A 7,500-nucleotide genomic window follows, 5' to 3' on the forward strand; every position below is an offset into this window, starting at 1 on the left:
TGGTGGTATGAGACGCTGTAGATGGTGTGGGACAGTGTGTGGTGGTATGAGACGCTGTAGATGGTGTGAGACAGTGTGTGGTGGTATGAGACAGTGTAGATGGTGTGAGACAGTGTGTGGTGGTATGAGACGCTGTAGATGGTGTGGGACAGTGTGTGGTGGTATGAGGCGCTGTAGATGGTGTGAGACAGTGTGTGGTGGTATGAGACAGTGTAGATGGTGTGAGACAGTGTGTGGTGGTATGAGACGCTGTAGATGGTGTGTGACAGTGTGTGGTGGTATGAGACAGTGTAGATGGTGTGAGACAGTGTGTGGTGGTATGAGACGGTGTAGATGGTGTGAGACAGTGTGTGGTGGTATGAGACGGTGTGAGACAGTGTGTGTGGTATGAGACGTGTAGATGGTGTGAGACAGTGTGTGGTGGTATGAGACGGTGTAGATGGTGTGAGACAGTGTGTGGTGGTATGAGACGGTGTAGATGGTGTGAGACAGTGTGTGGTGGTATGAGACGGTGTAGATGGTGTGAGACAGTGTGTGGTGGTATGAGACAGTGTAGATGGTGTGAGACAGTGTGTGGTATGAGACGGTGTGAGACAGTGTGTGGTGGTATGAGACGATGTAGATGGTGTGAGACAGTGTGTGGTGGTATGAGACGATGTAGATGGTGTGAGACAGTGTGTGGTGGTATGAGACGATGTAGATGGTGTGAGACAGTGTGTGGTGGTATGAGGCGGTGTAGATGGTGTGAGACAGTGTGTGGTGGTATGAGGCGGTGTGGGACAGTGTGTGGTGGTATGAGATGTAGATGGTGTGAGACAGTGTGTGGTGGTATGAGGCGGTGTAGATGGTGTGAGACAGTGTGTGGTGGTATGAGGCGATGTAGATGGTGTGAGACAGTGTGTGGTGGTATGAGACGATGTAGATGGTGTGAGACAGTGTGTGGTGGTATGAGACGGTGTAGATGGTGTGAGACAGTGTGTGGTGGTATGAGGCGTGTAGATGGTGTGAGACAGTGTGTGGTGGTATGAGGCGGTGTAGATGGTGTGAGACAGTGTGTGGTGGTATGAGACAGTGTAGATGGTGTGAGACAGTGTGTGGTGGTATGAGACGGTGTAGATGGTGTGAGACAGTGTGTGGTGGTATGAGGCGGTGTAGATGGTGTGAGACAGTGTGTGGTGGTATGAGACGGTGTAGATGGTGTGAGACAGTGTGTGGTGGTATGAGACGGTGTAGATGGTGTGAGACAGTGTGTGGTGGTTTGAGACGATGTAGATGGTGTGAGACAGTGTGTGGTGGTATGAGATGTAGATGGTGTGAGACAGTGTGTGGTGGTATAAGGCGATGTAGATGGTGTGAGACAGTGTGTGGTGGTATAAGGCGATGTAGATGGTGTGAGACAGTGTGTGGTGGTATGAGATGTAGATGGTGTGAGACAGTATGTGGTGGTATGAGGCGATGTAGATGGTGTGAGACAGTGTGTGGTGGTTTGAGACGATGTAGATGGTGTGAGAGTGTGTGGTGGTATGAGGCGATGTAGATGGTGTGAGACAGTGTGTGGTGGTATGAGGCGATGTAGATGGTGTGAGACAGTGTGTGGTGGTATGAGACGATGTAGATGGTGTGAGACAGTGTGTGGTGGTATGAGACGGTGTGAGACAGTGTGTGGTGGTATGAGACGATGTAGATGGTGTGAGACAGTGTGTGGTGGTATGAGACGATGTAGATGGTGTGAGACAGTGTGTGGTGGTATGAGGATGTAGATGGTGTGAGACAGTGTGTGGTGGTATGAGGCGGTGTAGATGGTGTGAGACAGTGTGTGGTGGTATGAGACGGTGTGAGACAGTGTGTGTGTGTGTGTGGTATGAGACGTGTAGATGGTGTGAGACAGTGTGTGGTGGTATGAGGCGGTGTAGATGGTGTGAGACAGTGTGTGGTGGTATGAGGCGATGTAGATGGTGTGAGACAGTGTGTGGTGGTATGAGATGTAGATGGTGTGAGACAGTGTGTGGTGGTATGAGGCGGTGTAGATGGTGTGAGACAGTGTGTGGTGGTATGAGGCGGTGTAGATGGTGTGAGACAGTGTGTGGTGGTATGAGACGGTGTGAGACAGTGTGTGGTGGTATGAGGCGATGTAGATGGTGTGAGACAGCGTGTGGTGGTATGAGGCGGTGTAGATGGTGTGAGACAGTGTGTGGTGGTATGAGGCGGTGTAGATGGTGTGAGACAGTGTGTGGTGGTATGAGACGGTGTGAGACAGTGTGTGGTGGTATGAGACGATGTAGATGGTGTGAGACAGTGTGTGGTGGTATGAGACGATGTAGATGGTGTGAGACAGTGTGTGGTGGTATGAGACGATGTAGATGGTGTGAGACAGTGTGTGGTGGTATGAGGCGGTGTAGATGGTGTGAAACAGTGTGTGGTGGTATGAGGCGATGTAGATGGTGTGAGACAGTGTGTGGTGGTATGAGGCGGTGTGGGACAGTGTGTGGTGGTATGAGACGATGTAGATGGTGTGAGACAGTGTGTGGTGGTATGAGGCGGTGTGGGACAGTGTGTGGTGGTATAAGACGATGTAGATGGTGTGAGACAGTGTGTGGTGGTATGAGACGGTGTGGGACAGTGTGTGGTGGTATGAGACAATGTAGATGGTGTGAGACAGTGTGTGGTGGTATGAGACGATGTAGATGGTGTGAGACAGTGTGTGGTGGTATGAGACGATGTAGATGGTGTGAGACAGTGTGTGGTGGGTTGAGACGATGTAGATGGTGTGAGACAGTGTGTGGTGGGTTGAGATGGTGAAGGTGTTTAATAGGTGCATCTCAGGAGGAGTTGGGAAATGAAGTCAATAAGGTTAGGGTTTGGTTCTTTATAACCACAGAGGGTTTCTTTAATATTTAGAAACACATGACGTAAACATCACACGTGTGATTCAGAGCAGCAGAACTGTAGATGAACGAGTCGTATATAAAACGTGTAATAAAAGTGTTATTTTGATCCATTCAGTCAGTTTCACTCTGCAAACATCAATAACAGCTTGAACTTCTCAATGCTGGAAGTGACCATGATATCAGGTGATATTTATGCATTTCACCTCCACATACACAACAATCCACAACATCCTGGAACACCTCACACCTACACCCTGATCACCACCGTACCCTCAGTCAGGTGCAGCTGAAAGGGGGCTAATAGTTATTTTCTGTCATCTCTAAACTTTACAGGACGCTCCTGCTCTGTCTCTCTCTCTCTGTGTCTCTCTCTGTGTCTCTCTCTGTGTCTCTCTCTCTGTCTGTATCTCTCTCTCTCTCTCTCTCTCTCTCTCTCTCTCTCTCTCTCTCTCTCTCTCTCTGTCTGTATCTCTCTCTGTCTCGCTCTCTCTCTCTCTCTCTCTCTCTCTCTCTCTCTCTCTCTCGCTCTCTCTCTGTCTGTATCTCTCTGTCTCTCTCTCTCTCTCTCTCTCTCTCTCTCTCTGTCTGTATCTCTCTCTCTCTCTCTCTCTCGCTCTCTCTCTCTCTCTCTCTCTGTCTCTCTCTCTGTCTCTCTCTCTCTCTCTCTCTCTCTCTCGCTCTCTCTCTGTCTGTATCTCTCTCTGTCTCTCGCTCTCTCTCTCTCTCTCTCTCTCTCTGACCAAAACCCCTAACCATAAATACAACCCCTGACCCTAACCCCAGACCTTTAAACCTGACTCTACTCCCAACCCCTTAACCCTAACCCCTGACCTTATAGACAACCGTTTCATTTTTCTTCTTCTTCTTTCATCTTCTCCCATTAGGAGTCTCCACGGCATATCATCCGTCTCCATACCCCCCTGTCCTCCACATCTGCCTCTTTCACACCAACTACCTGCATGTCTTTCCTCACCACATCCATAAACCTCCTCCTTGGTCTTCCTCTTTCCTCCTTCCTGCTGTCTCCATCCTCAGCATTCCCCTACTGATATACCCCATGTCCCTCCTCTGCACATGTCCAAACCATCTCAATCTCACCTCCCTCACCTTGTCTCCAAAACGTCCCACATGCACTGTCCCTCTAATAAACTCATTTCTAATCCTGTCCATCGTCGTCACTCCCAACGAACATCTCAACATCTTCAGCTCTGCTACCTCCAGCTCCACCTCCTGTCTTTTACTCAATGCCACTGTCTCCAATCCATACAACATCTCAGGTCTCACCACAGTCCTATAAACTTTCCCTTTCACTCTCACAGATACTCTTCTATCACAAATCACTCCTGCTATCACTCTTCTCCACCCACTCCACCCTGCCTGCACTCTTTTCTTCACTTCTCTAACACACTCTCCATTACTTTACACTGTTGACCCCAGGTATCTGAACTCCTCCACCTTCTTCACCTCTTCTCCCTGCAACCGAACTCCTCCACTGCCCTCCCTCTCATTCACACATGTACTCTGTCTTACTCCTACTGACTTTCATTCTCCTTCTCTCCAGCGTGTACCTCCACCTCTCCAGGATCTTCTCCACCTGCTCCTACTCTCACCACAAATCACAATATCATCCACAAACATCATAGTCCATGCAGACTCCTGTCTGACCTGTGTGTGTGTGTTGGGGTGTATGGGGTGTGTGTGTGTGTGTGTGTGTGTGTGTGTGTGTGTGTGTGTGTGTGTGTGTGTGAGATTGTGTAAGGACGAGACGGTTGTAGGTTTGGATGAAGTTTAGGTGTGATTAGGTCTGTTTAGGTCTGATTCAGGCCCAGGCTTTACTTCCTGTTTAACTTTTCCCCATTAGTTAACAGTGAAGTGTTTCTTATTTCCTGTACAACTGTGTGTGTGTGTGTGTGTGTGTGTGTGTATATATGTGTGTGTGTGTGTGTGTGTGTGTGTGTGTGTGGTGAAGAAATAACCTCAGGACAGATGTGCTGATGTGAACATTTCACCAGGATGCTGACACTGCGTCATTCATCTCGCACCACTTTCTTCCTCCTCTGGTGTTCAGATATGAGCAGTGAGCACAGAGATGTTGTGATATACTGATACACAGTGATGTTGGGGTGCGGAGTCAGTGGTCTCTCTGAACATCAAGTTCACCTGCATCTCTCTCTTTCTTTCTCTATATCTTTATCTCCACCAATGGAAGGTGTAGTGTGTGTTGATAAGGAGTGAGAGGTGAATCAGATGAATGGTGTGATGATGGACAGAATTCTGAATATTTCAGCTGGAAATGAGCAGAAAGAAGAAAAGTCTCGTCCCTCTCTGGTGTGTTGGGCTTGTAGCTGGAGAGACTTTAAAAGAATGAGATTGAAGTGGAGGGTGGTGATGTAACTGAGTGGTTGGGTGTAAACATCAGGAGTGCGTGGGAGTGCGTGCGGGAGTGCGTGCGGGAGTGCGTGCGGGAGTGCGTGCGGGAGTGCGTGCGGGAGTGCGTGCGGGAGTGCGTGCGGGAGTGTGTGTAGTTCAGGATTTATGATTATTGCAGCTGCTGATAACTGTAAGGTTTTGATTTGGGACAAAGCATTTGCAATCTGCTCTGCGCTTTTATACACACTTTTATACACACACACACACACACACACACACATGCGCACACACACCAATCTCAGTGTTATATGATTGTGGAAACCCCTCCTGGGTGTGTTTGACGTCACTGTGTAGGTTGCAGCGTGTTGCCTCATCTCCTGCGTGATGTCAGTGGGGGTTTTTATGGGAACACACAGCGGCCCCTTTAAGAAAATCTGCCCCAGAGCCCAGGGGGCGGGAACAGCATGGTGAACTGCCTTCTCATTGGCTGAGCTCCACACTGAACCCCTGCGTCAGAAGGCGGAGCTTCTCCTACGCATAAAATAACATGTCCTTACTTAGAGTGAAGGCGGACTGGACCATTTTGTCCTGAGGGGGACCCGAGTTGAGATGTTGACCTGCTTTGAGAGACGAGTGATTTTAATTGCTTGCTGCAGGAGGAAGGATTTAAATCTGTTAGAATTAACATGAAAAAGTGCAGTGTAAATGAGAACATAATTCTGTGTTTAGCTTTGTTTAGTCCCTGATCACGCCCCCGACCTGTGAGAGTGGTATCTTCCTTAGTCCCATTGCTAAGTGTATAATTGATCTTATACTGCTAGGAAATATGTGTACGTGTGTGCGCGCGTGCATGTGTGTGTGCGCGCGCGACTGAGTGAAGAGTGTGTGTTTCCTGCTCGGTTACTGAGTGGAATCTCAGGAACGTGACTGAAGTGTGTGTCTGCTCTTTCCTGCCTGTTCTTCTTCCGCAGTTACCAATGTGTGTGTGGTCAGGAGCATGGTCTTTCAGTCAGGGTAAGATCAGGAGCTCAGGGAACTGTTTCTCTCAGCCGTGTTTCAGTCTTCGGGCTTTACAGACTTGAACACAAACACGTCCATGAGGTCATTCCCCACTGCGAGATGTTTATCTCAGGCTGGAATGTGGACTGGAGCCATTTTGTGTTCAGTAGAATAGTGTGGTGTGAAGAAGGATTCAGTCCTCAGGTGTCAGGTTCCTGTACAGATCAGCTTCAGGACTCTCTCCATAATCCCATTTAATCTTAATAAAACTATTATTATCTTATAAAGACTGTTATTATTCATTATTATTATGTTGCTTCTGCTACTAATAATCAGTAGTATTCTTTTACAGTAAATTACTGTTTGTCTCCTTCTCACTCCATGTATTAGGATGTTTTAAAAAACCAGGCCCCCGATTAATTAATTATTAGTGAGTGTGAGTATCTCTATAAAAACCCAAGTTTTAGCAGTTTGCTGGTCTGGAGCATTCAGGTGTGTATTAAAACCTCACCAAGAGGAATGACACCAGCAGTGATTTAAAAGAAGCAAGTGTTGCTGCCCATTATTCTGGGAAGGGTTATAAGGCCATTTCCAAACAATTTGAAGCTCGTTATCCAACACTGGTGATCACTATTCACAAGCGGAACGTCACTAAAGGCTGTTCCTAGTGTTTCCAGGAATAACAGTACATAGCAGCACAAACACTTGAGGCCTGATGAGGGCCAGATGCCCTGATATGTAAAACCATAGTTAGATCCAAGATGGCAGCGGCCTCTCTGGATCCAAAATGGTGCTTTTAGCGTCTTTTGCCGACTTCTCAAAGTACATGGACACCAGAGACAGTTATGTCAAAGAACACGACTGCCAGATGCTGTTATGGTACAGGAATCATGCAACAACAAAAAGCATAATGTACTTCAAGACCTTTGCGACCTCGGCTACAAAGACCAGGCCCCCAGTCCTCAGTGTCGCTGGTGGCCGGGAGAGGGGACGGCGGACTCCAGCGGACCAAGCGGCGAGAGTTCAGAGACTGCAGCGTCGTTGTTTTCACAGGGACGTGGTTTAGCGCCAGAGTTCCGGATGCCGGCATTCAGTTAGACGGGCTAACCGTGTTTTGTGCAGACAGAAACGCAGCTCTGTGCGGTAACACTCGCGGTGGTGGAGTGTGTTTTATATCAATAGTGCAAGAAGTCTGTGCTTGTCTCTCGCTAGTGTAGTTGTAACTGTAAGATGCAGGCTATTT

The 7,500-nt window shown here is 48.2% G+C and overlaps 1 protein-coding gene across 3 annotated transcripts in view; it reads left to right on the plus strand.

The window, feature by feature from the left end:
• aff4 (AF4/FMR2 family, member 4) overlaps nucleotides 1-7,500 on the plus strand; it is a 31,624-nt gene that overhangs the window by 1,072 nt on the left and 23,052 nt on the right. The window lies entirely within an intron of this gene.

This window comes from Silurus meridionalis, chromosome 15, assembly GCF_014805685.1.
Source record: "Silurus meridionalis isolate SWU-2019-XX chromosome 15, ASM1480568v1, whole genome shotgun sequence".
Classification (NCBI taxonomy): Eukaryota; Metazoa; Chordata; class Actinopteri; order Siluriformes; family Siluridae; genus Silurus; species Silurus meridionalis.